Here is an 8,765-nt window from a genome sequence, read left to right on the forward strand (position 1 = left end):
TAGACTGCCAGGCCCTCCGAGCCCCGCCCAGGCTCGGCTCAGGCCCGCCCGGCTCCTCCCCGGCCACGCCCCTGACAGGCCACGCCCCTGCCCAGTCCCTCGCTTCCCAAATCCACCCCAACTCCCTATCCTAGGCCACTCAGTCCCCCAAGCGCGCTGCGCTTCTCGGAAACCCACCCTCCTTCAGAAAAGATCCAAGGCAAGGTTAGAAGCTTGCCCCATCTGTTCTCCCTCCCGATAAAACACCTTTCTTCGCTAGTGCGCTCTCTCGTCCCCTGGATCACACCATCACAGAGAACGCACACAGCTGTCAGAAACTGGCCAGGGGGGCAACAAATGCTTATTGAATGATCATTTTATTCCAGGGCCTCATGAGACAAATGGGTAAATGGTACTGGGTGAAAAGAAAAATAAGACTGGCGATGGGGCAGTGCAAGGTGGAGGTAGCACAATATAGTGACAGAAATGAATAAAAGTAGTGTATCTGTAAAAGACCAGAATGTGCATCTCAAAATATGCCTCTTTGGCATAAAGATTATTTAGAACTGAAGGCAACTGTAAAAATGTAGGTACAAGAAAAGCTCTCTGTCCCACCAAAATTGCCTAAAAGTAGGACACAAATTTTCAAACACAAAGGTGTCTCTTCTTCCCTCTCTACCTGGAAGGATAAGAGTTGCTTTCTGAAGACAAATTTAGATCTTATAAAAAATATATAGGAAACCATTAGTCTGGACAGAGTTCCTGCAATAGGTCCAATAAACCAAACCAAACCAAATGGAGTCACTCATGCTAAAGTTCCTTGCCACCAAGCTGAAACTATGTTATCTGACCGGACTTCCAAGAAATCAGGAGAGATATAACACAGCTAAATTTTCAAACAGGCTGGTTATAGCAGACAAGAGAAAGAAGTTCTCTTTGCTTTAATCTTTCAAAGAGAAGTAACTTTGAAATTACTAATATGCTTTTTGTCCTCTGTTTCTGCTTTCCTCAGCCCTTTTCTGTCTATAAAGCCAACCTCCTCTGCTCAGCTCATTGGATATTCATTCTATTTTACAGAATGAGGCATTTCCCAACTCTAGAATCACAAATAAAAGCCAATGGAAGGGGCTGGGATTGTGGCTCAGAGTGAGAGCGCTCGCCTCGCACGTGTGAGGCACTGGGTTAGATCTTCAGCACCATTTAGAAATAAAGGTATACTTTTAAAAAGCCAATGGAAACCTTTAAATTTGTCATAATTTTGTCTTTTGGCAGGCTTTAATCAGCCATGACCAGAGGAATCTATATCTAACTTTATCCAAGAGCTTTTCTCTACCATTTATTTGCCTTCCCACAATTTGCTGCCCCTAGAGACTCAAAAATCCTTTTCCTTGTCTTGTCATTTCTTTAAAAATGTACTGTTCTTAGGGGCTGGGGGTTGTGGCTCAGTGGTGGAGCACTTGCCTGTCATGTGAGAGGCACTGGGTTTGATCCTCAGCACCATATAAAATAAATAAATAAATAAGGGTATTGTGTCCATCTACAATTAAAAAATACTTTTTTAAAAAATTTACTGTTCTTCACTGAAGATGCTATAAACCTGAATTCAAAGTCACCTCTTAGATATTTACTCATTTCTCTGGGTATCTTCTACATATACATGTGGTAAACATTTTGTTTATTCTTCTCTTGTTAATCTGTCTTTTGTTACAGGGATCTGTACCAACCAAGGAGAAGGACACCAATCAGAAGGATAGAGGAAAAATTATTTTTTTCTTCTCCTACATACTGATGTTGTTAACACAAGAAGACCAGGATGAACGCAAACTTCACAGATCAGATCAGCACTTTATTCAGGAACAAAGTTTAACACAGGAACAGGGGATGCAGGGATGAAATGATGCCGTGGTGGGACCCACTTTCCTAGTGGAAAATGAGCCCCTGAAATAGGAAGGGACTGGACTTATATAGGTTATCCTGAGAGGTGGTCTAGTGAGCATACCAGTTTTCTTGGGCACCCAGGAATTTGGGGTTTGTTCTATAAGTGAAGGGGTCAGTTTGAGTGCTGAGAAATTTGAGCTCTTGGGTCAGGGGTCTGTGCTCCACATCTGGAGAGGATTTACTCCAAGGAAGTTCAGTGCCCCTGAGAGGCTATCACCTCAGTGTGAGGAGACACCTCTTTCCTGCCTGCAATTAGCATCAGAGAAGCATTTGTCTTGGGAAATGAAAGCTGTCAACGCATGGCTTTCTTTTTATTCCCTTTTTCTCAGGCCACATTATTTGGGGGATTCTTCATTTTCCATCTATTAGATGCCATTCAGTAGAACACTATGCATTCATTAATAAGAATGTCTGGTCTATAACTATTTTCCCAATACTATTAGTTCAGGAAAACTGGTGGCTGAGTGATGATTATAAAATGAGCCCATTTCTATTATTACAATACTTTTACCCAAAGAAACAAACTAACTGACAACTATAAGAGCATAAAGATGGGTTGGGATTGTGGCTCAGTGATAGAACGCTTACCTAGAATGCATGAGGCACTGGGTTCCATCCTTGGTGCCACATAAAAATAAAAACAAATAAAATAAAGGTATTGTGTCCATCTACAACTAAAAAAATGAACAAAAAGAATGGACTGGATGGGAGGAATCTGAGTTGGATACAAAGAAAAGTTGAGCTTAGCTTAGACACAGAGTAGAAAATTCAGAGCAAAAAGCATTTATCCATTAAACAAATGTTGTGTTCCATTCTAAATGGTCTAGATATTTTTGAAAATCAGACTCTTTTTTTTTTTTTTTTTTAATTTATTTATTTTTTTTTTTTTTAGTTCTCGGCGGACACAACATCTTTGTTTGTATGTGGTGCTGAGGATCGAACCCGGGCCGCACGCATGCCAGGCGAGCGCGCTACCGCTTGAGCCACATCCCCAGCCCGAAAATCAGACTCTTTAAAAGCTAAAAGCTTGAGGTTGGAGTTGTAGCTCAGTGGTAGAACGCTTGCCTCGTACGTGTGAGGCACTGTGCTCAATTCCCAGTACCACATATAAATAAGCAAATAAAAGGTCCATCAACAAGTAAAAAGAGGGGGCTGGGGATATAGCTCAGTTGGTAGAGTGCTTGTCTCGTATGCACAAGACCCTGGGTTCAATCCCCAGCACCACAAAAAAAAAAAAAAAAAATTCCTCTAATGAAGTTGATATCCCAGTGGGAATGTGGGGGAATGTGGGGGTAGTAATTAGAGTAAATAAGTAAATAGGTAAAAGATCTAATATAGAGACTAGGGTGAGAGGAATGGGAAATGGGTTGCAGTTTTAAAGGGAAATGGGTTGCAGTTTTAAATAGGATGGTCAGGGTTAGCCTCATTGAGTAGGTAGCACTTTAGCAAAAATTTGTAGGATATAAGAGAAGATAAGAGATATTTGAGGGTCAACAAGGAGGCTAGGCTGGAGAAGTCCCTGGGGCTAAGTAAGGGAAATAAGTATAGTGCCCAGGGTTAAGCAACAGATTCCAGTTCTTCAAACAATGGTCCAAGCCTAACAGGATTGACTACCATAGCAACTCATCTAGTCAAAGAAGCCAACAAGGAGTATTTGCTGGGTAGTACTGCAGAAGAAAAAGCAACAGTTCAACAGTGGCTGGAGTACAGGGTCATGGAGTAGATAGACACCCCCAGTTAAGAGGATATCCACACTCTGTTGAAGGATCTGAATTTGTATCTTGAAGATAAAGTCTACCTTACAGGATATAACTTTAACTTAGCAGATATTCTACTGTACTATGGACTTCATCGCTTTATAGTTGACCTGACAGCTCAAGAAAAGGAGAAAGATCTCAATGTGTCTCGCTGGTTTTGTCACATTTAGCATTACCCAGGCGTCAGGCAACATCTGTCTAGTGTTGTCTTCATCAAGAACAGACTATACACTAACTCCCACTAGAAGGCACCATGCCACACACGGCGTGATTAAAATGTTTTAAATGGAAGGTGCATCTGGACCATAGTACTAATGTAAATTGATATGCTGTCATTGTTTATTTGTTGGTAGAATTTTTGAAGTGTAAAACTGTGTCTGAATGTTTTTATTTGTTCTTTAGTTGAAGTTTTGCAAATTTTGATGTAAAAAAATTCAACTGCTGTCCCCCCAAAAATCAAGTGAAATCAAGTTATAAATTACCTGGTTTTTAAAAGATTAAATTTATTTTAATAAAAGTTGCAAATCAGTGGCTTAGTCTTTAATACAAAAAGGCAGTACTTTCAATGGTTGATGTACTTGGCTATTTATTAACCTCTCTTTCATATTTTAAAATTCTTTTTCCTATGGATATTTACCATACTTTGTTTATTAAAAACTGTGATAACTTATCCCAAGGATTGAGAAAGGGAAGACAGATGTATTTGATTTAAATATTTATGTGAGCTAGTAAACGTGGCTGAAAAACTAAAAAAAAAAACAAAAAAAAACAAGGAGGCTAATGGAATAGAATAAGGAGGACAGGGTGGAGGTGTTAATGGAAGAGATATAGGTATTAAGGAAATAAACACATATTTAAGAACATAACAATATCAAGATTTTTCAATATCATTTTTACTACATCTTTTTTTTTTTTAGAATTTTAATATTTATTTATTTTCTTAGTTTTCGGTGGACACAACATCTTTATTTGTATGTGGTGCTGAGGATCGAAGCTGGGCCAGACGCATGCCAGGCGAGTGTGCTACCGCTGGAGCCACATCCCCAGCCCTTTTCACTACATCTTGATATTACAAAGAAAGAAACTAAACCGTCTTTTACTTTCCATTTTCAAAATTATATTATTCCTATAATACTTCAGGGCATTAAATACAATATGCCCTCAATAAATGTTTATTAGTTAATTAGAACTGGCCATGTAATTGACTGTGGCCCAAGGGTTGTATTTGGAAACTGATCTCTGATACTGAAACCTTGTGAAAGAATTGACTGAATGGGCATTAGATTTAATTTTGCAAATTAGAAAATTTGCAAAATGGGAGGCAGAAGGCTTTTTCATTCTGCACCCTTGCCCTTTCAAAATAATACTTATTTTTTTTAATATTTATTTATTTATTTATTTTAAAGTTGTAGTTGGACACAATATCTTTATTTATTTATTTTTATGTGGTATTGGAGTTTGAACCCAGGGCCTCCCCTGTGCTAGGCAAGCGCTCTACCACTGAGCCACAACCCCAGCCCCCAAAATAATATTTATTAAGGAAATTCCAAAAGGTTAAAAAAAAAAGAATCATGGGGGAAAATGTTACCACATACCTAAAGGAAAACTATAAGGTAATGTAACATTTAGTAGATGAACACAATACCTTTATTTTATTTTTATGTGGTGCTGAGGATTGAACCCAATGCTTCACACGTGCTAGGTAAGTGCTCTGCTAACCTAGCTACCACCCCAACCCGGTAAGGTAACATTTAGTCAAAGGAATGTTGTCCATAAACATAGTCTAGGAAGCTAAACACTGAAGAGATTCTCTCCTTGACCAAACTTTAACCAGGCCCTCTTCTGAGCACTTTTTTTTTTTTCCTACTTGGCTTCAATTTTGGCCTACAAAGACATTGTAACATTGTTTCAAGTAACTCAAAGCCATAATCCTACCTCTGAAAGTACCTGCCTGAAAAAACTAAAGACAGCTAAGAATTTACTGCTTGTTTCAACCAACATCTGAAGATAGGGCTTCTTGTCTCCCAGCCTCCATGTGAGGTTAGGAAGGTAATTTAAATGTAGTTAACAAACTCAGTCAAGAGTCAGTTAATTAGCATGATTGGTTGCACGTGGGCCAAACCTTACTCGCTACATTTAAAAAATTGTCACCACCCTACCCTATAATTTGATGTCCTACTCACCCCCTTCTCTAGTCCCTCATTCTTCCTTTAAAAGTAGTCAGGCATAGTGATGAGTGGTTAATGTTTAAATTATATATATTTTATTTTAGGCAAAGTAGAAAATTCAGAAGCAATATAAATGGAACATTCGGACTGGAGTTTGGTTCAGTGGTAGAGCACTTGTCTAGCATATGTGAGGCCTGGGTTTCATCGACTGCCAACTCTGCAAAAAGAAAAAGAAAAAAGATAAACAAACATGTGATTACATAAAATCTATCCATTTTCAGATGTCAGAGGATAGCATTTTAAAGTAAAATAATAAACAATAATGCATAAGAAAAGTATTTACCATTAATAATAAAAGAGAATTTAATATTACAAGCATACAAAAAGCTCTACAAATTGATAAGAAGAGGTAAACTGCTTCATCTCTCAGCTTTCAGATTCCTCGTCCAAACACTTACAACTAAATATTAAGTTGGTTACTGGATCAGCCTGAGCTATCTTAAAGAGGTACATGAGGCTCTGCTTTGATGGGAATGGACCATGTGGGAATTTCATACTAAAAAACAAAAGCTCATTCTAGAGTTTGGCCGGCCCATATCCACAGTAACTCGGAGAAAGCTCCTGAGCATTACTTTCGTGCATTTTCTTCTGAGACATTTTCTAGAAAGATGTGTATGTTATTCCTCTGTTTGCAGGGAGAAAATTAAAGGCCTAGAGACAGGAAAAGATGGAAACAGGCTGGTGCAGAACAAGAGTTAACTGAGGAAACATCTGAAGTCATGAGTTCTTGAACCCTAGTCCCCTCTCCATCCTCTCTTTCCTCAAGGAGGCCCTCTGACCTTAGTGGTGAACAGTTTGCTATAGTGCATCTTAAGAACCCGCATGGCAATCTGAAAGGTCGCTTGCAGCTCCAGCAGCTCCAGCTTGATAGGTCCCAAGCAAAAAATGCTAGGGAGCAACAGGTCTAGCCAAAGCAGGGACAGATACACCAGTCTCATAGATATAAGTCACTCATTTCAAGCCAATGGTTACCCTCCCCAAACCCCCTAGCACTGAACATGCCTAAAGATTAAGAGTTGGTCTATAGCAACAGTTGTCACGGAGCATTTAAAACTCATGATTTTCACCTTCTAAATTTTGGCCAAGAGACTGAGGCAGGAAGATCACAAGTTAGAGACCAGCCTCAGCAACTTAACTAGAACCCCCTCAATTAGGCAAGGCCCTGTCTTAAAATAAAAAACGAAAGGGGGCTGGAAGTAGAGCTCAGTGGTGGAGTGCTTGCCTCATACATAGGAGGACTTGGGTTCAATCCTCAGGACTGCATAAAAATAAATAAAGTAAAGGTATTGTGTCCATCTACAACTAAAAATATAATATATATATTTTTTAAAAGGGGCCAGGTCAGGTGGCAGCCGCCTATAATCCCAGTGACTGGAGAGACTGAGGCAGGAGGAATATAAATTCTAGGCCAGCCTCAGTAATTTAGCAAGGCCCTCAGCAACTTAGCAAGACCTTGTCTCAAAAAAACAAAATAAAAAAGGGTAGGGATGTGGCTCAGTGGTAAAGCCCCTCTGGATTCAACCCCCAGTAGCAAAATAATAATAATGATAATAATTAATTAAAACAACTAGGGATGTAGTTTGGTATAGAACATCCCTGAGTTCAATCCCCAGTACTTAAAAATAAATAGATTTGAGCTAGGCGCAGTGGCCCATGTCTATAATTGTTGAGAGCCACAGCCGAAGGGGCCCCAGCAAACTTCCAGCTGCCAGCAAACTTCCAGCTGCCAGCTGATGATTGGCTCACAGTGGCCCCAGCAAACTTCTAGCTGCCAACTGATTGGCTCCTCTGCAGTGATGCTCATTGGGCTGTTTCCCCGCCCTTTCAGACCATGGAGCTGCTCATTGGGGGACTTTTTTTGGCTCTGCCCCCGAGACCCAGCCAATCAGCCTCTAGAGCAGGAGGAGTGGGGGAGGTTGAGAGGTTTGTGGGAAGCCGGTGGTGGCAGTTGGGCTCTGAAGGTTTTTCCTGAGGAGCTGTGTGGTTTGGTGTGTGTTTTCTAAAAATAAAGTTCGTTTCTTTTGACAAGTGGCTCCTGAATTGTGCCCAGCCAGACTGCCGCATATAATCCTAGTGGCTTGGGAGGCTGAGGCAGGAGGATCCTGAGCTCAAAGCCAGCCTCAGCAAAAGCAAGGTGCCAAGCAACTCAGTAAGAACCTGTCTCTAATAAAAATACAAGATAGGGCTGGGGATATGCCTCAGTAGTCAAGTGCCCCAGAGCTCAATCCTGGTACCAAAATAAGTAAATAAATAACTAAGTAGATTTTTGGCAAAGTTTAACAGCCAAATGAGGATGCTAATTAAAGATTGCTTACCCCCCCCCACCCACAGAGGGAAAAAAAAAGGTAAGAAGTAGTAAGAAAAGGATTGTGGTCAATATTATAAGCATATAAACAGCTCTATAAAGTGATAAGAAAAGGTAAACAACTTCATAAATATAGACTAAGTATATGAATAGGCAACTCATAAAAGAGTAACTGTCAATGGTAAAAATATAGAGAAAGAAAGAAAGAAAGAAAGAAAGAAAGAAAGAAAGAAAGAAAAAGATGCTCAAGGGCTGGGGTTGTGGCTCAGTAGTGGAGCACTTGCCTAGCACATGTGAGGCTCTGGGTTTGATCCTCAGCACCACATAAAAAAACACATAAAATAAAGGTATTGTGTCCAACTACAACTAAAAAACAAATATTAAAAAAAAAAAAGATGCTCAACCCTTTAGGCAAATGCAAGCTAAAACAAGGAGATGCCATTTTTTATCTAACATATTGGAAAAAATTAGTAAGAATAATAACATCTTTTTTTTTTTTTTTAAAGAGAGAGAGAGAGAGAATTTTAATTTTTTTTTTTTTTTTTTTTTTTTTTTTTT

General features: G+C 39.5%; 1 pseudogene; it reads left to right on the forward strand.

Moving 5' to 3' along the window:
- Positions 1-422: 422 nt before the first annotated feature.
- Positions 423-3,990, forward strand: LOC107136977 (annotated as a pseudogene).
- Positions 3,991-8,765: the final 4,775 nt, after the last annotated feature.

Source organism: Marmota marmota, unplaced genomic scaffold (assembly GCF_001458135.2).
Source record: "Marmota marmota marmota unplaced genomic scaffold, marMar, whole genome shotgun sequence".
Lineage (NCBI taxonomy): Eukaryota > Metazoa > Chordata > Mammalia > Rodentia > Sciuridae > Marmota > Marmota marmota.